Source organism: Tamandua tetradactyla, chromosome 1 (genome assembly GCF_023851605.1).
Source record: "Tamandua tetradactyla isolate mTamTet1 chromosome 1, mTamTet1.pri, whole genome shotgun sequence".
Lineage (NCBI taxonomy): Eukaryota > Metazoa > Chordata > Mammalia > Pilosa > Myrmecophagidae > Tamandua > Tamandua tetradactyla.
This window is the reverse complement of record NC_135327.1, coordinates 103,864,129-103,890,957: the sequence shown is the minus strand read 5'-3', so window position 1 is coordinate 103,890,957 and position 26,829 is coordinate 103,864,129. Positions and strand designations below refer to the sequence as shown.

General features: G+C 39.4%; 1 protein-coding gene across 3 annotated transcripts in view; it reads right to left on the bottom strand.

Annotated features, from left to right (window-relative positions):
• The window catches only part of MACC1 (MET transcriptional regulator MACC1), a 209,932-nt gene that overhangs the window by 72,038 nt on the left and 111,065 nt on the right, over window positions 1-26,829 (bottom strand). The window contains exon 1 of one of the 3 annotated variants that reach the window (XM_077122233.1): window positions 18,214-18,426. The exons of the other annotated variants lie outside the window; for them this stretch is intronic. The gene's annotated coding sequence lies outside the window, so the exon portion shown is untranslated. Of the gene's footprint in view, window positions 1-18,213; window positions 18,427-26,829 lie in introns of those variants that run through there. 3 annotated transcript variants of the gene reach the window in all.

The following is a 26,829-nucleotide window of genomic DNA, read 5'->3' as shown; positions in this document are numbered from 1 at the left end:
GATGATAAATGTTTAGATACTAGAAATAAAATTGTAAATGATAAAAAATAATTGAAACAGAAGTCCGTTTCTGACACATTGCTCAGTGGTATTAGAAGCCAGGGAACCCCAGCTTTTCTTCTCTTCCCCAAATGTAAAAAACAATACATGGTGGTGGCCCCTTGCCATGTTCTTCCTGCATATTTTTTCTTAGAAACATAAGAAGAGACGTTTTAATCTGCCCTCATCACAGAGGGATGATGAGCCTAACTTAAGTAAGCCTCACTCTATTCATTGTACCCTTAAAAGTTCACACCTGGAGCACTCAAGTTTTGGCTGAAAGCCAATTCAAGCTCTGGGCCCCTCTGGTTGAGGTCCAATGGAGGCAGCCATTAAAGCAAGAACATGTCACACACTTTATTTTCACAGAAAACATCATTTTTCTGTCTTTGAGCACAAGAAAAGCCTGTCTTTCAGAAATTTCCTTGCAATGTGATTTTAAATTGCCTACCATAGAGTTTCCATTAAAAGCTATGCCCACACTAAAAGGAGACAGGTTAACCATTCATCCACAGAATTCTAGTTTTATCCCTATAGAAATTCCGATCAAAATGCAACTTAAATGTTAGAGGCTATTACTTGAGCCTCCTAACAAAATTGCTTTTACAGAATGTTGGCTTAACACTATTTCCTTGGCTTTTATTTGTGGTAAGGATGAGATGTGACCATGCATAGAATTTCACTATAGATTTCATAAAATAGTAATTGAGGATCTCACCCATTACGCTATTCAGTTTCCTTCATATAAATCACAAATGGAAATTATTCCCAGGATTTGGAAATAGGAAAAACTTTCTTTCTTCTAATATTAATGAAGTAGCATGCTTGCTCTTATTAAAAACCTAGTATATTTAGAAATAAAAATGAAGCCAATCAGATCAGGGTTAAAGTAATTCAGAACACAGGGTTAAGGAAGACATTGTCTTTATTTTAGAACCACACATACCCTTTGAGAAAAGAAGAAAAGTTATTTTGTCTGGAACCTAAATTTTCTGTAGCACATAATCTAACTCAACCTACCTGTATAGCTCATTTGAACAACTGAAACACAGGGAACTCAGGGTAAGAAAGAGGTCCTTTAATCCTGTATAGCTTAATGTAGTGCCTGGATACATCTTAGAATATATTAAGCAGATAATCAAAAAGTATTGGCAAAGTTCCTTGAGGGATGGGAAAAAAAAAATGGAACTATTAAACTTTACCACCAGGGAATCCCCTGATGCTATCTATGTCAAACACTAGGGACACCCAAATCAATAGGCCAAGCCCTTGATCTTGAGGCTTACTTCTGTGAAGCTTATGTAGGTAGCAGAGAAGCTTAACCTACCTATAGGTACGCCTAAGAGTTACTTCTAGAGGACTTCTTTTGTTGCTCAGATGTGGCCTCTCTCTCTCTAAGCCCAACTCTGCAAGTGAAAGTATGGCCCTCCCCCTTACGTGGGACATGACATCCAGGGGTGAAAGTCTCCCTGGCAATGTGGGAGATGACTCCCAGGACTGAGTCCAGCCCTGGCACCATGGGATCAGCAATTCCATCCTGACTAAAAGGGGACAAAGAAGCATAACTAATAAAGTATCAGTGGCAGAGAGAGTTAAAATAGAGTAGAGAGGCTACTCTGGAGATTGCTCTTAGGTAAACTTCAGTTAGTCATTGCTTTCTATCATGACTTGCCAAACCCCAAACAAAACCATTCCAGCCAATCCTGGAGAACATCTAGGGCAATATATAAGATTCTACAAAGGTTCTATGCACTAGGGTAACTTTCCAGAGGCCTATAATCTCCACATGGTCCCTGGACCAAGTAAGTCCTGAAACCAGGAGGGCCCAGCTTCTCCTGAACATCAGCTAGTTCCACCTCCCTACTCCATAATAATTATTGATAGCCCTGTCTAACATGAAGAAGTATATAATGGCCATAGCGCAAATACCCCTAAAGAAAGGGATAGAAAGGTCAAAGGTGATGGTGGAGTTGTGTAGAAAAGGTAGGATTTAGCAAATGAATATGACTGCTGAATCATTAAATTGATATCTCTTTTGGTCTCCAGTATCTTGGAGTAGCTAGAAGTAAAACCCTAGAATTGCAGAATTGTGGCCCGTGCCAAACTCTGAAATCTCTTCTACAACTAATCATGGTGCTGTGCGTTGAAATTTATTGCTTTTTTGTATATATGTTATTTTCACAAAAAAAAAAGAGTAGATTGTGTTGATAAAAAGATATTCATTTCTTCTAGCTTCCTATAATCTGGAGCAGCTAGACAGAAAAATCTGAGAGATTGTATGGTAGCCCATGACAAACTCTGAGATTTGTCCTGTAACTACATTGTTGAAGAATGCTTTGAAAACTATTGCTTTTTTCTTTCTTTGCTTAGTATATATGTTATATTACACAATAAAAAAAAGTTATTAAAAAAAAGTCATATACCTTCATGCTTGGCCATTGGGAGGTTTAGGCTGAGATTTGAAGCAATATTCAATATCCTTAGAATTTGTTTTTTTGTTGGTTTAATATAATTAAAACCTCTTTCAACCCCTCCAACCCTGTCATTTTTCCATGGGACTTACCTTATGTTGTTGTTAATGATTTTCAGCTTTATGGTATATGTGTGTTTTTGTTTTTGTTTTACTATGAGGTTCTTCTATTCTAGAGGAATGGTAGTATACAAATACACAACAATGTGCTTGTGTATGTGTTTCTTGTACATAATATATATTATCATTAATTATCATAGCAAAATGTACCTTTAGAGCTGAAGAGACCTCAGCAATAATTTACTTGAATGTTTTTCAAATATATTTTTTGTTATGCATGGAGAAGACATTTCTTCAAACAAAACAATGCCTGAAACTTAAAGAAATACAACAGGGGGTAAAAAGGGGCAAAGATACTCTGGCTGAAAGTTAGAACAGAGCCAACCACCCACCACCTTAATAACTACCCCATTTCATTGCAATGCACAGCTCTTGGGTCACATTCCAGAGCTCATAGTTTTCCATGTTTCCATGTGACTATCACTGATCAAATTCAGTGGTACTCTTTTATAAATACAGAAACTGAGGTGTATGGAAGTTGTGAGCTATCTAAAAGCATTTAGCTGGTTGGTGACCACATCATCAACAGAACTCCAATTCCCTCATTTCCAGACCTTTATTTTTGTCATAACAGAAGTGTACACCCTAATATTTGTTTTTAAAAAATTGGCATTTGAAAAGGATTGATCAACTACAAGTTTATAAAAAATTAAATAGGGTCTAAGATTTTCTTTAACTCATCAATGCAGCAAGCATTATTTTTCTCAGGCCCAGCACTGCTTTTTCCTACTCTCAGGCCTATGGCCATTGATGGACTGCCCTTTATCCTTTTCAGGCTTGCTTCCAGCTGGTCTGCCCCTGCCTATTCCCAATACAAACCTAAAGCTCTTCACCCCCTTGGTAGAGAATCAGGTAGCCCTGTGTTTTTCTGTGTTAAATAAGCTTAATCAAAATAAAGACTTTGTGAAGTCTTAAAGACAACCTTTTTTTTTATGGGTGTGTGGTCTGGGAATCGAACCTGGGTCTCCCACATGGAAGGTGGGCATTCTAACCACTGAACTATCTGTGCACCCCTTTTTTTTCTAACATTTTTGAAATCATTGGCCTGACTAGTTTTTTTACATTATACATGTCAAATTCTGTCATTCTGTTATCCACTTAATAAAACCCATACACGTTCTTGCAAACTCACTATCAATAAGCCAGGGACTGAAATAACCTGGAGTTAATGGCATATCTTGTAAAATGTCTCCAGACAAAAGCCAAAAAAGTATAATGCAAGTTCACATCACACAAAAATTTCAGGCAAACTTTGGTCATATCATGGAAAATATGAGAAGCCATATTTGAGCTGTAATTTTTTTAAGTCATGATTCTCCATCATCAATTTCAGAAGGAACAAAAATTCTCAATCAAATTTTTACCACCCATTATTAACATTTTGGCTTTTAGGCAAAATCCAAAGTTTACCATTTATTATTCGTATAATTTGTAATTCTTACAAAATAGAGACTTATTTTGCCCGCTACTTACTTCTGGCTATTTCGTTTATAGAATCATTTCTTTAATAAAGACCATGTCAATGTAAATGATCTCAAGGGTCATAAAAAGACACCACCACCCTCTAGTGGTGAAACCCTTACACAGCAAAGTCATAGGGACACACTACCTCCCACTTACCAAATTTACTCATCTGGAAGGGGAGGGATTAACAGAAAGTTCCCAGGAAACCTCAAAAAGACTACATCTGGAGGCCCCTGAGGGCATCTAGTACCTGGGGCCTGGAAGAGATTGATGAGAAGGGAAGCAAGCCATTGCCAAAGAGACATCGAATAAAGAAATACCTGATCCTCTTTCACAGAAATTAATTGAACTAGTGCCTGGATAAAGTCCCCAGGGCTTTGTGAACCAGAATTAGGCATCAGACCCAAAAGCAGCATGGGAGACCATAGAGGGATGAAGATCTAAGCATGTCATGCTAGTTCAGGATATAAACAATTAACAAAACAGGACTGCCGAAGTCTGGCATTTAATGGATGTTGGCCTCTTGGCAGAGGAGGGCGGATGAAAGGGGATCAATTGGCCAATATAAACATTTAAGGTTTACCCAGACAAGTAAACAAGTCCAGACTCCATCCTTTGATTAGTCAATTGTGGTTTGATAAGGTCCTGGTGTCTGCCACTGAACCAGGCCTCCAAGTTCTCCCTTCAAATCTCACCCTAATCTTTAATATCTTCAGTCTCTTTCTAATGATGCAAGATTCTAACATAATTTCCAAAGATGCAGAATGAGGGATACCAATTTACAAGTCAAATTACATTCATAGTATCCAATTAGTTCAGTCAAAAGAATAAATATCCATACCCCAAACAGCCTTGATATAAGTCAAATCTTTCAAATCAAAGATAAGATTTTCAAATCAAAAAAATAATCTGGAATTGGCAAAACAATCACATCAAGAGTCAATGAAAAACAGAGCTGTACAGAGGTTTAACAAATGCTTTATCCCATAAATGTATGATGCTGAGACTGCGTATCAAATGTTATGACACTTAAAAATGCAAAGCCCTCAATAAACATGGATTCTATGTGAGTGTTATTATTTTGCTGGCAGTAAAAAGGAAGGATGGTAATAATAGAAATTAGAATTCATGGAGAGCCTATCTTTTAGAAAATTGTGCTTTTGAATGTCAGCTCATTAATCCTTAGGACTATCTGAGGAGAAAAGCAGCCAATGTTATTCACTGCGTTTGCAGACATGAAATTGAGACATAGGCAGATTAAGTGGTTTGTACAAGGCTTGTGTGAAGCAATTGTGAGTAAAAGGGAAAAATCTTTAGCTACTAAGATGCGGGTGTGGCCCACAGAAAAACAGTTGGCAAGATTTTACCTTCTCCTATGCAGACCCATCAAGAAACTAGATAACTATCCCAGCCAAAGACTCTCTCAGGCAAAAGAGGCTGACACAAAGAAGAGGTATGTGAGTATGCAGTGGAGCAGAAACAGCAGCTCAACCCAGGAGACACTAGGGATGGAACTGGCTTGCTTGCTCAGCTGGATGGACACATGGGCCTCCTCTTGGCCAGAAGCCCACCCTTGAGCTCCTGGACCACCCTTTGACCCATATCTCCAGGCAAAACCAGGGAGATTAACACATTATCATCACAAAGCAATCTCTTCAGAGCCATGCTCTGAAATAAAGATTAGAATTATGGAATGAGTAAAACTGCTCAAATTAAATAGGAAGGCCACAGCAATCACAGAGCAAGTGTGAACATGAGAATGAAGCGCCATTATGAAATGAAGAACTCACAGAGACGAATCAAAGAGTACACAAAGTGTCTTTCAAAAATAATACTGCGGGGGTGCACAGGCGGTTCAGTGTTAGAATGCTCACCTTTCATGCGGGAGACCCAGTTTAATTCCCGGATCATGCACCCAAAACAGCAACAACAACAAAATAATACTACGGAATTCATGTTCAACACTTACCAATTTCTTTGATTAAAAAATGAAAGAATTATGGGTGCACAGGTGGTTCACAGTGGTAGAATGCTTGCCTGCCATGCAGGAGACGTGGGTTTGATTCCTGGCCTATGTACCTCCCCCCAAAATGAATAAAATAAATATTCTATAAAACTAACCAATAAAAATATACTGAGTTACCCATACTTTCTTAAGAAAAAGAGCCCTCACAAACACTTTTAAATCACTATTGAGTTAGCCAAATATCATAAACATTAGCAAGATAGAGAACAAAGGAAAATAAGTGGCCCTACCACCCAGAATATGTACAGATAACAGATAAAAACGTCACCCCCATGAACAAATGCTATTAAGTAATATTTCAAAATAATAATAATAAACACTGACAAAAACACATAATGACATCCCAAAAAGGTTACTGAGTGACCTCTGGTATTAATATTTCCATTCAACTTACTGGTCATAACGAAGAGTCCTGGAAGAGAAAGTGAATTGTTGTCAAATTAGAGCAGGCAAGAGTGCATAGGTTAATTACAGGGAATTTCAACTTTAGGAAACTGCCAAAATCAACTCAAGACATGAGAGGGGCTAGTGATGTAGTTCCATAAGAGGGGAGATGAAGAAATACATTCAGCCATCAGTACGTAATTTCCATTTTGGTTGAGAGTGGAGAAATAAGCACAGTTAGGCTTCTAAGATTCCTGTCACCACCCAGGCCTGGAAAGATGTGTTCCATGTTAGGTTCCAGGTAGGGTGGATCCTCAGTCGGAATGCCCAGGGGTTACCCACTGGCCAGCATCCATTCTTTGCTCAACGTCTATGCCATACCTGTTAATATCACTCTGCATCCAAAGTGTGTGAACTTCAACCTTCTCTGGTAATTGTTCATCTTCCCTTTTTTAAAGTCTTTTAAGATGACTGGGTATTACGTAGGAGAATGGATTTCTATTGTTATGTTTCTGCATTAAAAAAAAAAAAATCTAAAGGAGAGAAATGTTTCTATGGCACCTGAACTGGTGCCTCGAATATAAGGAAGACCTTGATGCATATTGGTCAGTCACAGAGAAAGGGTGACACAGTGTGTTTCAGAAACAACAGAGAAGGAAAAGAGAAACAGCCCAGACCATGAAGTACAGGAGGCGGGGGGAGAGGTCCATCAGTCTGTCTGCCCCTTGGTATCATCTAGTGTTTATGAGGTGGGTTCTGGAGACAGATTCAAATGTCAGCGTCCAGCTGGAGCTTTTAGGGAGAAGGGTGAGGAGTACTTCTGGCAAAGGGAATGCCATCCACAATAGTGTGCAGACAAGACTGAGCATGCGCATGACTCACTCAAGAAGAAGCAAGTAGCTCAGGAAAGCTGACACAGCACGGTAGGGGCAGAGGGGAACTGGGGGTGTGGCAAAGGAGGGGGGGCATCGGAGTGCAGGGGCCTGGTCATGAATGGCCCTATAAAATGTACTTAGGAACTGAACTTTAACCTAAAAGAGAGACAAAACGGGGAGCTTAAATTAAAGAGATGACACAATCAGATTTATGATGAACATTTTAGAATGATAGCAAACATTGGAGCCAAACTAGAGGCAAGGAGAGATGGCAGAGGCCTGAATCGGGAAAGTAAGAATGGATAGAAGAGGATAAAGCCTACTCCATTCTTTGCCTTCAACTCCTGAGCTCCTGAAGGACTGCAACTCACCCCTCAAGGTTTTGCACTCAAGACCACCATTTTTGAGCTGCAACATCTACAGCCCAAAAGTTGGTGCTACCTTCCTTAGAAAAATGCACTAGTTGAACCCAGCCTGGCCCCCTCTTATAAGGGAAAGGGTGTTTCACGCCTCACTTACTGCTAATTTCCTTGTTTTGTTTTCAATTGAGCCCTATATGTCCTTTCCTCAGTAGAACAGGTATCTATATGCTCCACTAGATGTTTAGGGAAAAGCAATATTTTTATCTTGAATTTCGCTCATCTTCATTTTTAAAAGACACCCAAAAGGAAGTCTGGTTTTGAAACAAACTACACCTATCCGGGTCTGTGAGTTGTTTCTTAGAGGACATGCCAAAGTGAAGGAATAATATAGCTGTTAAATGCAGTTCTTTAGTATTCACCATCACTATCTAAATTTTTCAGTATTCATTAAAATTGTCTTTTAGTTGAATCCTTCTCTGTGAATAAATTTTATGGAATATAAGATGGAAGGTATTAGAAACTATAAACAAGTATGTGTCTCCCGGCAACAGTAATGATATAGAGACCAGCATAGCCTCTTTCCCTTAGGGATTTCTAGATTTCACATTATTCTTTGCATTTTGAAAGTAGGGTCCAGTGAATTTTATGTTCCATATGCCTTGACATTCCACCAATGTAGTTCATATCTGCTCTGTCCAATCAGGTAATCAAGCGCCTACTGAATACTTGAAATGTGGTTACTGCGACTGAGGAACTGAAGTCTTTATTTTAATCAATTTTAATAAATTTTAATTTTAATGTGGCTGGTGGCTACTGTGTTGGACAGCGCAGCTCTAAAGTACTGTTTCAGGACTGGTTATTCCTACCACAAGTTAATTATCTCTACCCAGCAATCCATGTATGTTGAACTTGTTTAAGAATGAGCCCTTCCCATAAATGTGGGGCAAAAACACAGGTATGTAGCCACCTCATTAGAGAAACACAACTTATGAAATGAGTCAGGAGGCAACTTTATTTTTGTCCCCCACTGTTCCTTTAAAAATGTATTCACTGTGGGAAGTTTTTTCTAATACCACTGGTGAAACTTTCCCAGCTGGGCCCCATATATCTTCTGGTCACTGTTAGATTTTAGAAAATCTTGTGGTTACTTTGAGTTGCAAATGCAGTTTTGATTCAGAAATTAGAATTCCCCCTTCAATATTTTTCATCAGCACATCATTCTCCCAGTGTTTTTTCTTCCTTTATTTTTCTTTTGTAATCTGGAAGTGGATGAGGAGCTCAAGAATTATGAAAATACTCCCAACAGGAATTTTAGCTTTTTTTCTGATATCAGAAATAGTCTTAGAATCTTAGTGAAATTTTCCAAGTGAACACCCTATGCAAAAATGATCACTGCAGCTCTTTGCTTATAAGATCTAAAGACTGGAAATTGCAAAAAAAAAAAAAAAAAATACCAGTAGGGGAGCATTAAATACATTTTGGTATCTGCAATAACCATACCAGTCTTAAAAATGTGATACCTATATATGCAATAATATAGGCCAATCACCAAAATATATTGAGTATTAAAGGAAGGCTACCAGATATGCTTCCATGTGTTTTTAAAAATTGAATCATCTATTTATTTAACTATTTCCCAAGTTTTTCTGATTGCTTCTCACTCTTCATGATTTCTTTCAGCTATTCTGTACCCTGATTTAGATATGTTATCATTCTTAACTCACATCTCTGTGGGTGTGGAGCCATTGTAAATAGGACGTTTTGAAGATTTTATTTTCAGTTAAGGTATGACCTAAGGGTAGCCTTAATCTGGATTACTGGAGGCTTTATAAGAGAAATGCCAGGCCCAGGGAGGAGCTAGAAGCCAGAAGTAGGCAGAAAACCAGAAGAGCAGGAGAAAGGAGACAGCACCATGTGATGTGAGGCAGGGCTTCAAACCAAGGAACCCTAAAGATTATGGAAACCAGCACTGGAACTCAACTGACCCAGACATGTAGCAAACTTTTTAGCCTCTGAAACCAAGAGTCAGTAAAAATACCTGTTGTTTAAGCCAAAACCACTTTGTGATATTTGTGACAGCAGCTCAGGTAAACTAAGACACCACCTTTACCCATGATTTCAAATCCCATTTTGACAGGAGCCACTCAGTGGTCTGTGTCTCTAGACTTGATCTCTCTCCTGAGCTGCAGAACCTTCAGCCACCTCTCCATGTGAATGCTACCCCTGTCATTGTGCATCTTCATATATACCTCAAATCAACATTTCCAAGATGGTAGTCATCTTTCCTTCCCCATATCCACCCAAAAAATCAAGTGCCTATTTATTTTCTTGAATGCTACCTTTGCTGGTGATTTCACAATCTCCTGTTATTTCAAATTAAAATCCTGAAGCCCTCTTGAGCAACATCCCATCTCACATGTCATATCCATCTGCTTGATAAATCCTGCTGCCACATTCTCGCTGTGTCTACTTGCCATGACGACTTCCCTGGTTAAGCTCTTTCTCCCATCTTGAGCCCCAACACCCTCTCTCTTCTATAGGTCTCCCACTTTCTCCTCTCTTCCTTTTCAAAGTGAACCTACCCACTGTCACTTCCTGAAACACAGATGTCAACATGGCAATCTGGTATCTGTCCCACCACTCCACCAAAACAGTTATGGACAAGATTTCTGGTAAAATTCAAAGGACATCTTTCATTTTTATTTGGTCTCATTGTGTGATGTGGAATTCCTAACTACTCCCTTATTGAAAAGTTCCCCTTGTCTTCACTGATTCTACTCTCCATCAGATTTTCTCCTATCTCTATGGTCTCTCCTTCTTGGTCTCTCCTATGGCCGTTTCTTCCTCTGATTAAACCTTAATGTAACTATGCCAGAGGGTACCACCCTGAGCCCTCTACTCTTCTCATGTTAGAGTTCTTAGCCTGGGACAACCCATCCATACCCATGACTCCAACTATACCTAGGGATTGATGGCTCCCAAATCTGTCTCGACTCCACCTCCACTCCTCTCTCAGATTTGTCCAATTGTGTAAGCAGTATCTCCATGCAGATGTCCACAGGCATGCCAAAGTCCAAACAGAACTCACCAGATCCTCCCTCCCAAACCTGTTTCTCCTGACTTCCCTCTCTGAGGGAATGAGGACACCACCATCCACCCAGTGACTTATCTAGGCCAGAAACTGGAAAGCAATCCATACTCAATCTTTTCCTCTTCCTTCCCCAAACTACGGTCCCCAATCCACTAATTCTTCATAACTGAAGTCTGTAAAATCTCCTCTCCCACTCCATCACTGATGCCACTTCTTTTGTGAAGGCTCTATTATTTTCCTCACCCAGATTTCTGCAATAATTCCTACCTGTTCCCTTGCCTCCAATCTTACTTATTCTCCCTTCACAATATTTTCAGAGTAGTCTTTCTAAAATGTAAGTTACATAAATTCAATCTGTCACTGAATATTCCATAAAGGTTTTCTTTCTCTCAAATGATCTTTTTAGGAGTTTTCACATATACTATGAGCCAAAATTCAAATTACAGAAATTTAACTTAAAAATCAATTCGATATTTCTTAATATTTTCACGTAACAATGTTCAGGATGACAGTATTTATAACAGCAAACATAGGAAGAAAAAATATACTCAAGAATAGGTGATTAGTTATAGGATAGCATCGCATACAAATGAGCAAGTTATAGAAGAAAATAAGAGGATAAGGAAATGTTTAGGTTATTTTAAGTGAAATGAAAGGCAATATAGCAGTGCATTGGTGGCTCACTGGCAGAATTCTCGCCTGCCATGCTGGAGACCTGGGTTTGATTCCCAGAGCCTGCCATGCCAAAAAAAAAAGGTAATACAGCATTCTTTTATAAATGATTCATTCTTGGTATTTATTATAGGCATAAAAAGACTAAAAAAGTATGTATACAAATCTTAAAAGTATACATCATTGATAAGCAACATTGTGGTTATAGAATTCTCTACAGTGAAGATGCATCACTTCTGAAACCATAAAAAAACAAATGCTAATTTTTATAAGGCTAAGCTCAGTTGTCAATCTCATTTATCTACAAAAGCATCTTAGAGTATTTCCCATCTTGGTCTTCTTTCTCCCATCCCACTTCTGTGGCCTGGATTATGTATCTCTAGCCTGTGCAAACCTCTGCCTTAGTTCACACATTTGCATTTTAAAGTTTATGTACTTATTTGTCATAAATGCTGTACCATGAGCTACTTCATCTCTACATTCCCAGCATTAAGCGAAGTATAGGTTGAATGAATAATTGCTAAGTACGTGAATGGTATGCCTACTGCACAGTGACTCACACTGATTCTTCACCCCTTTCAGAATAAAGTGCACGCCCTTTAGGCTGAGATTCAAATACTTCCAATAAGAGGGGAATAGCTTGTCATCTTATTCCCTTCATATTTTTGCACCCAATTCCCTACATGTGACATCTCCCAGCTATTGGGAAGGATGGTGTATTTTTGTTTACATTGTGTCCTAGAATTTAGCTCAGTGCCTTATTCATAGTTGATGTTCAGAAATTATTTGCTGAATTAATGTTTGGATAAATGAATTAAATTTCTTAAACATACCCTGTACTTTTCCATATCCCCATATTTTCTAAAAGGCTATTTCCTCCATTTTTGGCCTCTTTAACTTCCATGCTCAAGTCTCCAAGGCTCAGTTAAGTTCGGTCACCTACAAGAATCTTTTTCCACTCTTGCCAGGCAAAATTAAATTCTCCCCAGTATGAATATAGCTAGTATTTGACACCTCTCCTTATTTAAGTGTGCTTTTTTGCTGTTGTTTAAATTAAGTAGATTCTAAAGATTTGGAGTTAAGGACACTTTGGTGATGCTCTTTCAAATCCGTTGCCCCCTGTCCCTCTCCGCCTGTCCAACCGTCACAGACTAACTAGATAAAAAATTCACCACCCCTCCTTATTAAATATTGACTTAATAGAGCTGAAAATCAGTTTCTTCATATCTAAAATAGGGATTATCCACCCAAAAATTTTAATAAGATAGTGCAATTAAAAGACTTAAGATCATACCTGGCACATACTAAGCACTCAACTGATGTTAACAACTCTATCAATATAATTATCATCCTCACCACCATTATTATTGTTATTATTATCATTAATACTAAAGTCAATCAAGGCCTGTTAAACAGAAAAGTCACTCAGTCTCTAGCACCTTAGATTGAAAAACAAGAAAGTTGATTTGAAATTAACTTTGGTGCTATATTTTGGAGATTAGAATGTTCCAAACATATCTTAGAGTACCCCAGATGCCAAAGGCTTCTGGCTTTCAGTTATATCTGGCATGATCATTTGCTAAAAATATTTGAGATAAAAAGGTATGTTGAGGTGGCAGAGAAACTCGCATTCATTATGGCTGGGAACCTAGTTTAACACATATTCTGGAGAGTTATTCGTTAGTATTTGATAAGGTTAAAGATATATATGCCTGTGCTTCAGCAAATCTAATTCTAGCAATACTCACTAGAGTAACTCATATTTGAACACGAAGAGGCGTGCGTAAGAATGTTTTTTACAGTGCTACTTACGCTTGCAAAATATTATAGAGCTATGAAAATGAATGTCATGCTGCAAGAATCAAATTGGATTAATCTCAAACATACAATGTGGAAAGAAAAGAGCAGTTTGCTCTTAAAGTATGCTTTAATGTTTATATAAAGTTTTTAAACATTCAAAACAATGCTAATATATTGTTTTTTATATTTACATAACAGTAAAAATAATAAAAACATAACAAATAAAAACATATAAAAGCTTAAATGCATACAGTGAGGTCATAAACAACAAAGACAGGAATGTGATGACTTCCAAGATGGGAAAGAAAGGTACAGGATCAGGGAGATGTGTCATTTTTTATTGCTAGATTTTAGTTTTTAAGCTGAGAGAAGCACGCACAAGTTTTTGTGATATCTATCTATCTTTATAAATCTGTTAAGTAAGTATATCAAATAATTCATCATTATTTCATTGAAGAAGGAAGTATGAAGGAGGAACTTTGAGGGAAACATCAAAATTAAGTGTCATTCCCAATAGAAATAGAAGACACACAGAATTCACCTCCACCATTCCTAAAACTGAAACCCAGGGACAGTTCTCCTGGCCGGAGATGAGAAAGTTTCTGTTTTTTTCTGGGGAAATACCCTAAGGAGAAACCTCCTATCTCTCAGCAAGCTGTGTCCATAGCAATCAAGTGAGAATCCCTATGAGAAAATAAAATCTTGGGAAGAAAAGTCAACATGTCCTAACTCTGCCTTCCCATTCCCAGAAACCTGGAGATTCTTCTTTTTCATCTTTCCTCCCCCAAAACATGAAGTGGGACAGGAGAAGGAGCAGAACTAGGTTTCATTTTAATGAGGGAGGTACGTGTTCCCTGTCTCCTCCATTTCTCTGTCCAGTACCGTCAGCAACCCGGAATTCCCATCCCATGTGAGTAATAATGCAGTGTCCCCTTCACTGGAAGGTCAAGTCTAGTCTCAGTTACGAATTGCCTGAAGTGCAAAGCATTGTTTCTGCCACAAGAACTCGCTCCCTCTTTTTTGCCTTACCGTTGCCATCACACTATCAGGCCCCCAAGCATAAAAGCTCAGTGGTATCTTGGCTGTCATCTTTTACTATATTATTATTGTTATTATTATTTTATTGAATGGCTCCCTCAGCCTCCCTTCTTTCCCCTTGTCATTCCCAGTGCCCATCATTTATTCATGCTCATATTATTAAAGCCTGGATCAAAGTGTTCTCCTTGCCTTCATGCTCCCTGTCCACCAACCCCCTGTAAATTGTTCTTGGTAAGATCTTCCTAAAGGATGGCTTCAGCATCTCTGTCCCTGCCTCATTACTCTTTTGAACACTCCATCATCTAGAAGCTAGGGCTTCCTTCCCTATCCTTCCCACCTCCCAGAATACCACAAAATCCCTCCTCTCCAGCTACTTATGAAAACAGCCTATTCAGCCTCACCTCTTAATATCTGGACTGGACATTTCCTCTACTTCAGTGATACTCAAACTTCAGGCATTTTAGTACCTTTTCATGATTCTCTTATTACCAAATACCATCTGAATTATTCTTTTTTTTACTTTTTTATCTGAATTATTTTTTTATTTAATATTTTCTGTGAATGAATTCTCTTCTTAGCTCAGAAATATCTATTAACAATAGATATGGTAGTGATGGCAGTACCATAAATGGAAAAACCAGTATCTATTGCAATAAATAGATAAAGTGGTAGACTGAATCATGCACCCTAACAAAAGACATGTTCTTAATCTTAATCGGCCTTCCCGTGGGTGTGAACCCATTTACAAAGAAGACCCTTTGAAGCTGTACTATCAGTAAAGATGGGGACTCATTTGTGAGGAGGACTTCTAAGATCCCGTTTAGGTGTGACCAAACTGAAGCAGTGTGGGCTTTAATCTGTATTACTGCAGGCCTTTTAGAGAGAGGCCAGAAACCAGAGAAAGCCACGGTAAGAGGCTAGAAGTCGGCAGAAACTGGAAGAACAAGCACAAGGAAACAGAGACACCCATGTGACAGGAGGCAGAGAGGCAAGTCAAGGAATCCCAAGGATTGTAGCAAGCCAGTACCAGAAAGAACACTGCAGTGTGCCGGAAGAATGCATGGGCTTACAGACGCCTAGAATTGGGACTTCTAGCCTCTGAAACAATGAAACATTAAATTCTTGTTGTTAGGTCAACCGGCATGTGGTATTTGTCATAGCAGACCTGGAAAACCATGATAGGTGGTGTGATGGTTAGGTTCTGGTGTCAATTGGACCAAGTGATGAGGCCCAGATGTGCAGTCAGACAAGCACTGGCCCGATGGTTGCTGCAAGGATATTTTGTGGCTGATTGATAAATCAGAAGGCTGCTGTATTAAATCATCAGTCAGTTGATTGCATCTGTAGCTGATTACATCTGTGATCAACTAAGATGTGTCACCCACAATGAGATAATCCAATCAGTCAAAGGCTTTAAGGAAGGAGAGAGACTCTTTTGCTGCTTCTTCAACCAGTGAGCCCCTCCTCTGGAGTTCATCTAGACCCTTCATCTATGCTGCCAGCCTCACAGCCTGCCCTGTGGATTTTGGACTCTTCCATTCTCACAGTTGCGAGAGACACCTCTATAAATCTCATATTTAGAGATCTCGCCTGTTGGTTCCGCTTCTCTAGAGAACCCTGAGTATCAAAGCTGGTAACTATAAAAATGCATATTATTTTTAAAATTATAATTAAATACTTTTAGCCTGATAAAATAATTAAGCCTGCTGCATGTTATTTTTCATTATAAAGGAAGATTAAACATGTGTTAGAAAAACTTTAAAGTTATCACAACAACAACAAAACTTTATCTTTGAAGGCTTGAAATTAAGTCGAAAAAAAAACCATCTTTTTCATTCTGTAATTTATTGTGGATTGTCCTATCCATATATTTCCTATAATCATTTCATACATGTAAAGTTTGGGAAGTGCTGCTCTATGTGACATAGTCCCTTCACCTGTCTCTGCCAATCTTAACTCTGCACATCCTTCCAGGCTGGGTAAAGCTCCACCACTTCCCCCTGTCCCGATGAGCAATACACTGTCACTTCCCCTTCCTTTGACCTTTGAGATATATATGTTTTGAGAAATTCCTCTACTCTGTCTTTGACTTCATATACAGGTTTTCAAGTTTTTTGCTTTTGGACTCAAATGCTTACAGCTCAAACAAAGATTAGTGGAGCCTTCTGTTTAATCCGATACTGAGCATCACACATTCTAAGAAGTAGGAATGAATGAACACTGACGTCATGAATGGTGCAAGTGATTGATGGGTTAGTACTTCCTACTTTTAATTATTTATGAGTAAATATTTCCTTTAATAGACCAGAACCACATCAAGGACTGTGCCTTAGCCCAGCCCCGCACAAGGAATATTGTAGCATTTTTAGAAGCAGTTGTTAAATGAATAAATGACACATTTTAGAAAAAATAGACTATAGGTGGCATTCAACAACAAAGCAATGCTATCTTTTTAGTAGTCATCTATATTTATCAAGGGCTTCTGCCACTTCTCTCCTCCTTTCTCTTCATTCTAATGCTACCCTGGACTTGCTAACATAGTTCCTGAAAGGGTTCATATTTATGTGGCATGTCATATAAAAAACATTGCACTTTCATTACAAATGCTGGTTGTTATCACCTTTGGTTTTCACGAGATACTATAAGTGATGGTGATACTATTAGTGATACTAAGGTATGACTAAACAGCCAGGCACACATGGGGCCAGAAATCTGCAGTCTCTCAAGAAAGCTATTCCAAAAACTCATCAATGGCATGCCTTCAAGTTTAAAATGAATTTAATATAAATTTTTTTTTGTCCTCCAAATTAACAAATACATTTCAAGATACAGTAGTGCTTACCAGATGCTATTCTCTCTAGGACCCAGACTGATAAAAAATATTCTTTGTATAACTTAGCTTGTATAGCAAGCAGAATAAATAATGCATTTGCTTAATGTTTTATTAGCAAGTTGGAACTGACATGTTCAAGTAAATTCTAACTAATAATTATGACTTCATAATTCCTAGATTCTGCATACTACCCATAAAATCATATATTTAAAAGTCACTAATATGAATTAAATGTGTACTAAAGTTAAAGAATGCATAAAAGGATCACCTGTAAGGAAGAGGCAATTTTAAAAACACACCTGAAATGTATCAACATTATTTAAACTAATTAAACATAGACTTAGACATTTTTTAAGTCAAGGAGCTCTTAATAAATGGGAGGCACCAGAATTTCCACTACATACTCTTTGATCAGTTTATGAAGCTTAGTTGAAACTTAATCAGGATGAAGCCAAGTTTATCCTCCATCAATTATTGTCTAATCACTTATTTAGTACAAGGCATTATTTTGTTAATTTAATTCTAACAACTCAGTAAGGTAAGTTTTATCCCCACTATACAGATGAGGAAGCTGAGGCTTCATCTTGCCACAGGTCAACCACCTAATAAGCAATGGGGGCACTGAATCTAACTTTATCTGGCTTTGGGCCCACAGTCTTTCCCCCATGCCTAGCTGCCTTTTTCAAAATATTTAAATTTTTTAGATTTAAAAAAATTGTTAGATTTAAAAAAAATCTACATATTTGAAGCAAATCAGAGTATATTCTGGTTTACATCGACTTTGCGTGCATGTCTTCTCATAATCTATTTTATTCTAAACCAAATGACAAGGTATGATTCCATTCTGTGTCTCATGGGTTATTCTAAACCAAGTCCCAACGAGCCCACAGAGTACCAGTCACCTTCCCTTTTCCCAAGCAGGCACTGGGAAGGAAAAAGCAATGAATATGTTCAACTTTTCTGGTAATTGCAATTTCCTAGCGTGTAGCATATATCAATAGTGAAATTAATACTAAATTTTAAAAACATACACACTTACGGTTGTGGAAATGAGCCCCAGCTGTTTCAGTTCAGGCACATTGTTTTAGAGAATGGAAACATGCGAAACATTCCTGATCCTGTACTTCCCAGGGGGAAAAAAAGAGGTCGCTCTACAAGCAGAGACACAGTCCAAAAGTGCCTTGCCCAGTGTTTGGGCACCTGAATTGCTGCTTTCCAGGTTGCCTGGCACCGGAAGTCCTGCCAGTGTGGCTTCAAGGCTGCCCGACCAGAAACCCAAAGGCAGGAGGACTACAATACCCACAATTCAGGCTCCTCCTCACCTGAAACCAGCAGAAGGCGGGGTAGGGGTGTGGTTGGAGTTTCACCCCAGGAATGAAGGGAAAACAGATGGGAAAGGAATAAGGGTGAAAAATCAGGTGGGTATATGGAAGAACAATGTGCAAATATTAACCTCTTTCTGTCAAAGGAAAAACAGTGCTTTGGAATTTGCTGAGAAGCCAGAGGCTCCCTCTGAAAAATCTTACTGCAAGTAAGTTCTCCTGCAGTCATGGCGCCTGCCCTACCACATTCCCTTCCGGTGACTCAGACTCGTGGAGCCTGGCTGCCCACTCGGCCCAGCAGGTGAACCAGGCCACCAGCTACTTCCTCCTCCATGGGCACCTGTGATTGTCACTCTGAGATGGTCAGACACAGTGGGAACCTACTGAGCCTTCATTCTCCAAACAACCTGCATTTTTTTAAATGTGCTTCATGAGCAAGATGGAACCCTTGTTGAGATTTCCTCCAATTCCCTTTATGGTTCTGGTTTTTGTTCTTTCTTTATGAACTTTCCAGGATTATCTCTAGCCGTGCAAATAAATAAATAAATAAATAAATACCAAGAAATTCGAAAAAATGGGAATTTAAAAATATAGTAAAATGAAACGTGCAACAATTGTTTTGCATCTTTTCAACCAGAACAGGAAATTTGTTTATATCCAAGAGACATGTTTCCCCACAGCATCTTTCTCTAGCCTCAAATTTCCTGTTAGACACCCAGAAAATAGAGACCATCCCTGGTTTGGCCTGGGCCCCAAAACATAATGAGGGGATGCATCTAAAATAAGGAGATGGTGAAATGGTGACAAAGGAGAAGTTTTCTTTCCTTTGGGTATGGGCTTTCTCCTTCTCTTTACCACATTTAGTCTCCTAAAGGCTTCTGGGTTTCCTGCTGCCAGCGACTCTTCACCCACCAGAGCCCCTCTGACGCTTCCTCTTGGGTAATTCCGCAATCCAAACTGAGCCCTTCTAGTTCTCATTTTCACAGGTCTCTAATTTCCTGGCTAGAACCTAGCTTTCTTTCACATCATTTATAGTTCTTCTAAAACAAATGGCTCTCCGTTTTTGTTCTCCACACTGTTTCTTCTCCCTGGAACAGTCTGCCCACATTTCAAATATATGTCAGAACCTTCCTTCTCTTTCAAGAATCAATGAAAAAGCATTCTTCTGCAAGACACCCTGCCTAGTCTCTCCTAATCTGAATTATTTCTCTCCCGTCTTATAAATTCTGAAATGTTTTATCTAGTCCTCTTGCAACACATTGTATGCCTTGTTGTGTGTGTGTGTGTGTGTGTGTGTGTGTGTGTACAATCTTAACTTTATTATTTGAGGGCAAGCCCTTATTTTATTCCTACCTCACTAACTCGGTAATTTACATATAGACATTTGTATTAAACCATAACTGAATGAAATAATTGAGATATTAACTCTAAGCTGAATACTTCTCTAAATGCCAGGAAGAACTAATGTTATCTGAATCCCCTGTGGTCTAGTCTGGTGGGGCCGTGCTTTAATTACCATAGGAAGATATGAAATCAAGCAATTCAACCCCTAACAGAACCTGAAATGAAGGTTCTGATGGCATCTTTCTACCTTGGCTTCTAACTTGGTTTCTAACAGCTTTTCAAGGGCTGGCCTTTGCCCCCTCGAGGCTTTAGCCCCATCGTGGCCAGGACTGACCTGGTCCTGCCTCAATTTTTGTAATTGTTGATGACCACTCTAGCATTTCTGGTTTCCTGTCCCTATAATCTAATTTCCTGGCCATGAAGTCTAAGCTTGGACTTTTGGACTCCATTAAACAATTCTTAACCACCAATCTCTGCCACCCAGGGAAGGGAACTCTCTAGGCAGTTGCTAGTTCCTCACACCTCTGCTTCTGTGGGAGTCTCCCAAGCCTCACACACTCTGTGTTGTCAGCTACCTTTCAGCCACAGGGGAGGAAATGAAGCTTCTACTTCCTGCTGATTCACGCTATGAGATTTCTGTGGACCAGCAGACAGAAAGGCAAACTGGGGATGGCAATTTTTGTCTGGAAAATCTTCCCAACGCTCCCCTAGTCATATTTTAAGGACCCACTAGTCCCTTACCCTGACTGCGTGAACACGATCGAAGTTATCTAAAGCTGTGCCCGTAGTTTCTCCTTAGGAATCACTTCCTTAAGAAAGTCGTTTCTGACCCCTTCACCCCTTCCATGACCCCTTCCGTGTTTCTTGAACTGACTAATGCAGAAAGTCCCAACTAGGTGATATCTTGTGCTAATCCAAGATATTTTAATTTCTTCACTGAAATCATGATCACTCGCAGCCATGGGGTTTATTGTACCTGAGACAAAGAGTAGTAGAATATGTACATATGTCACTTCTTGCCAGATAGGAAAAGGGTATGGCAAATCAATACCTTCCACCCCAGTGTGTGGGAAGAAGAAAGCTGGAACTTGAGTGCGACCCTCAGGGGTCTTCAATAGAAGCAAACTGTATGGACAGGAGGGCAATACGTCTCAGGAGGCAGGGCTCCGTGTTCGCCCACGCAGCCTGCACCGCGATATGCTCGCCCTGCTGGGACAGCCAATCGGGGACTAGCGATTGGCGCATCCCTCCGTGGAGGGATGTGAAGCTGCCAAGCAGGCTGGTGAACCTACAGAGCCCAGGGGTTAAGAGAGAAAAGCATCACTATTCCTTCCTGACTTGAGAAAAATGTCAAGAATCACCCACCAATAGGTGTCAGATTAACACAACTTTCCAGAAAGTTCTTTTGGTCAAGGGCAGAACCAAACCAGGCTCCCCACAGGTGGTGACCTGCCGGGATGCAGATGCCACCACAACAGCTCCAGGTCTCTTCCTCTTCCCCACAATGTGGCATTATGTCCACCCCTCACCATACACTCAGATGCAATCTTAGAAAGAAACTGAAGGAGGACGAAGAGCGGGAGGAGGAGGGGGAGGAGGGGGAGGAGAAGAAGAAACAGAAAGAGAACAAAATTTTAAAAAGAGACAGAGTCGCCCAAAAGAATATTTAAGCTGAAAGAGACTTTAACACACTTAATTGTAAGTTTAAAATTTGATTCTTCACCCCTCTGCTCCAGCCACACTCTCTAATGGTAATAACCTCCACAGAAGCTGAAATGCCAGTGACTCCTTTTCCCAGCCACCCTTAAAACTCAGGAAGAGGTGACACACTTGCAACTGGCTAATCAGTCCCTGCTATCTAAGGTCTGGAATTAAAAATCGATGAACAAGGAAGGAGAGACAGAAGAGAATCCACTCTAATCAAGAGCAGAGGCAGTTGTGCAAGCAGCGTCCTGCTTCTGGGGTCGCTTCTGCACTGCCCTCCGTGCAGGGTCCAGGACCCCTGGAGGTGGCTGTACCAACTGCAGTTTTAGAGCTTAGCAGCAACAGGGAACCTACCCCGTGACATTATTTTGGAAGCTTCTCTGGCTTCACAAGCCATGTTCCTGGTTCTCCATGCCTCCCAGCAAAAATTCTGTGTCTGGAGTTTGGTGTGTCGCTTTTTAATTTAGATCAGCCACAGTCTATTGCTGTTGTTTGAAACTAAAAATTTTGGCTGATACAGAGAGCTACCATGGCCTTTACCACACCGTAAACATGTCACTTCTGCCTACTCCACTATATTTAGACTAGCAGATCAAGGATCGGAACTTATTTACCTTTAAATATCAAAAAGTTCCACAGCGCCTGACCATGGTACATTCTTAGTGGTCTAAATTGCACTTTCCAATAAAATAAGGAAGATTTGCTTATAATTCCTTCAATGTAAATATTTCTCTAACTAGGTGGAAGCTGTCAGTTTGATCATTGAGGTGGAGGTACTTTTTTTCCCTAATGCTGCAGCTGGTTTAAAATTGACTTTACCCCCTCTTGGTGTCCCGTAGGGTCCAGATCTAGTGTTTCCTGCACCCAGAGGGGAAAATCAAACATGCAAAAAGTGGTTTGAATATGCCCAGGGTGTTGCATACTATTACTTAATAATCAAGAGGGGATTTTCTTGGTATCCTTCAATGACCTATGCTAAATGTCACCCCTGTGTGGTCCTTGTAGTACAAATGTGCCAGAAAGAGCAATAGGAGAAGCCATATTCCCCACATGTTCAGACTGATTTTCCCGTATGAGGTTACCTTGGAAAGAGAAAGACCACATTTACAAGCTTAGAAGAAAGTTCCCCCTTGGAGTTTTCCCTCTGTCCTGTTTCATTATGTGTTGGCTCTCAGATCCTGGACTGTTTGTGACATCTGTTTTTTGGGTCACTTTGTTCTTGAGTCATGATCACATTGTAACTTTCCCAAAACAGTTAATAACACGGCCATTTACCAATTAATTTCCATGAGTAGCTCAAATCATAGTAAAATATTAAGGGAAGAATTAAGTTAGGTCAGATTTATCTTATTTCCCTAGATTAAGTAAACAAAATTGTTGTTACAATTTCATATTTTCCTTCATGACATCCCTCCCTATCCTTACTCAAGCATAAGATGAATCATATATAAATTTATACCCATTAAACTGTAGTTTAAAAGTTCATCACCACTTTTTTCATCTGTTTCTTTCAGCATAACACGCGAGGAAATATATGCCAATGCTTCACACGATCATAAGCTGTTTCCAGGCTTTCTTGTTGCAACTAATTAACAGCAGAGAATGTTCTGTGCATTTCCCCCAGGATTGCCTGTGGATTACTTGTCTCCAAACCGTAACCTAGAGAGTTATCCATTTGTTGACTCCTCTGGATTTTTCTTGGTACGATTGCACTTTCACAACAACATCACTCCTTGGGAAAGTCACCAGCTGTCTTAACATCAATTTCTGTGGAGTTCATATGATTTCCCCAGAAAATTTGTGTCCCTAGGTCCTAGGAATGCACAGAAATGTACACCTCTTACTTAAAATAATGATTTTGTGAATTGCATTGTTAGTATGTGTGTGTGTGTGTGTGTGTGTGTGTGTGTGTGTGTGTGTATGTGTGTATGTACACAAGCATGCTAATAAATTGACCTACTTTGGGAGAAAAAGAGTTTACTCTGAGATTCTGATATACCAGAGCATAAGTTATTTCAGAATGCAACGTCAACTTTCAGTTGCCTTCAATAAAAGTTCTCAATCTAGAAACCAAGAAAAAGGGGTGGCAGATGAGACTAATTCATCTCCAATATACTTTGAATAATATACTTCATAATATACACAGATGCACACACGGGTGTGTGTATGTAGCTCTTGAGCATCTAAAAAATTTGCATAAGAAGACATAAAACGTTTTCTAATGTTAACATCCACTCATATACGACTATGTTCTGTGGACACTATCATTGGAATTTTTCTGTCTATTTGAACTCTGCAAGAAAACCAGCAGGATATTTCATATCCTGGGAATACAGACTTTTAGTTTATATGTTGTGTGTTCCTAATAAGGATTCAACCACAGCAAACTCTATTCTTTCATTTCAGATCAGAGATTGAACTCTGGAGAGCACAGATATTTTTTCCCATAAAGGGACAAAATCCCTATGGTCTCTGACAGAGAAGAGGAGCACCTTAAGTCACTCATCCGATACCTTTTAAGGAGTCCCATCTGGAACATCTGAGCCTGGGTAAGGCTGGCTGCTCATAGTTCTACAGAGTCTTCTGGTGCTCACAAGTTCATTCCGGGTATATTAATTTTCTATTGTTGCCATAAAAAAATTGTCACAAATTTAGTGGGTTAAACGCGCAGATTTATTTTCTTATAATTCTATAGCGCAGCACGCTGACATGGGCCTCACTTAGCTAAAACTAAGGCGTCAGCAGGGCTGTGTTCCTTTCTGAAGACTCTAGGGGAACATCCAGATCCTTGGCTCTTCCATCTTCTAGAGTCTGTGCACAGGTCTTGGTTCAGGTCCCCTTTCTCATCTTCAACAGCAATAGCAGATTGTGCCCTCGCTTGTCACATCTCTCTCTTTCTTGTCAAATCTTTCATTTGCTTCAGCCGGGAAAGTTTCTCTGCGTCCAAGGACTCCTACCATTACAATGAGTCCGCCTGAAGAATCTGGATGGTCTTTCCCTTTCAATGTCCCGACCCTTGATTGCATCTGCAAAGTCTCTCGTGCCCTGTAAGCAAACACACTCACAAGTTCAGGGTTCAGGGCATGGACCTCCTTGTGGGACCTTTATTCTGCCTACCATGCTGGGTTGCCTCCTTAGGAACTTCTCTACACAAAAAATTAGGTTCACAGTTGGGCCCTGTGTAGGCTTCCAGTTTGAATTGACAGAAAAGTCTTTTGATTTGCACCCAATGTTTGGAAAAGATGGATGATTTTGAAGAGGCTTAAAGAATGGTTCTGGGTCCTCCAAATGTCACGTACTTCTGGGCTATGACCATATCTGAAATTTCATAACAAAAGCCCACGATTTGATTCTAAAGGAGCTTTGCTTACAAGAGAGCCATTTAAAATGGAAATATAACTTAGAGGTGTTCCTATTATGATGATTCATCAATCACTATTTTAGCAGGGGACAGTAGATGAAACAGGCAGAATGGGAGGAGGATAAGGGGAACAATTCATGAAGGAATAGGAGTTTGCCTAGATCAGAGAGGCCAGAAGGTCTTTCACATCCATAGTTCCCTTCCCATGAAAGAACCTAACCACAGTTATAATTTTCCATGCCTTGCAAATTATGACTCTATTGCCCCAACTGACCACAGATGACTTGACTGAAATTTAATTCCTAAACTAAATTGGCCATCTGCAAGCTAGGCCAGGGTTTTTCAAACTGTTTCATCTGTTTGTGGGTCACAAATAAACTTTGTGTGTCAAATTAAAGTAAAATAGAGCGACTTGGAATGGAATGAAATGGGATGGGATGGGATGGGGTGGGGTGGAATAAATAGAAAGAACAGAGACAAGTAGAAAAGAGTACGATAGATCATTTCAGTTGTGTATGTGCATGAGTACACTGGGCCCGATATAAAATGTTTTTCTTACTTCAGGCAAATTTGAAAGCCACACAGCTACATAGTGGTCTATGAGGGAGCTGAGCAGAAGCACCTCGCCCTTTTAGGATATTCTTCATTGGGTAGTAACCAACTGACTAACCAATCAAATCCTCCCTTATGGCATGCAAATGAAAGACTTCAAAGAGAGTTACAAGCTGTGGAGTGTTGCAAAACCAAGATAAACACCTTGACAAAGTGAAAAACAGAAACCACAAACTAGTCAAAAGTTTGAGTAATGTGCAGAGTCCGTGGGAGTAGAAAGCAGCAGGGTGGAGGGTTGGTGATTAGCAGTAGGAACAGACAGAAAAAGTAGGAAAATAGGAGAAATGAGGAAAACCAGGGAACATCTAGTTGCAGGAATGTCAGAATGACAGGTTTAGGAAGTATTAGAAACCCATCAATTAAGATCAAGGCAAGGTGAGCTGTTAGTAATTCACTCAACAAATATGTATTGAATACGAGCCATGTTCCAAGCACTGTTTTAGGAGCTGGGGATATGGCAATGAACAAAGTAGACACAAATCTCTGCCTTCATGGACCCTGCACTTTAGTGGATGTGTTCTAGAGTTTCATCCTAAACTATGTTTGAGGTCTTCCTGATGTACAAATATGGTGATTTCCTGTGCTCTCTCACTTTGTCCTTTATCCTTTCAACACTGTCATCATTTTGTTTCCTGCAACATGAAAGAGTCTAACTAATCTTGCCCATAATAAAAGTTGATCACTTGGAGTTTTGCCTAGGGCTGAGTCTAAATACATAGAAGTTTCCTTCTGGAGGAGATGAAGTTAGATTTTTTCTTTTATTTCCAGATAGCATTGGGACCAAAACAGAAGAATGAGATAAAGTAAATATAATAAAGATTTCATCATTGTTTCATGTTTACTCATTGTAAATTGACTGATTGATTTTTGTTTTCTGCTCCAAAAAAGTATTCTCTTTATAAGGAGCCAAGATCTACTCATTAGTCAAAATTTAACTCTGTTAACAGTTCTGAAGGAATGTCCCTGCTGACTTTTCAAGAAATGTCCACCATCAATAATCTCTTGTTTTCCTTTGTAATTCTACCTCTTACTTTCATCTGAATCCTTTCTTTTACACATCTTTCAAGTCTCTCCCATCTTATAAAAATACAAATTTTCATATTCTTTTTTTTTTTTTTTTTAAAGGAAAGACAGAGAGAAGGAAGGAAGGAAGGAAGGAAGAAAGGGAAACATCTTTAAACATTTTCTTGTTTTATTGTATTCTGTTTCTCCGTTTTTGTTACATGGGCTGGGGCCGGGAATCGAACCGAGGTCCTCCGGCATAGCAGGCAAGCACTTTGCCCGCTGAGCCACCGCGGCCCGCCCTTCATAT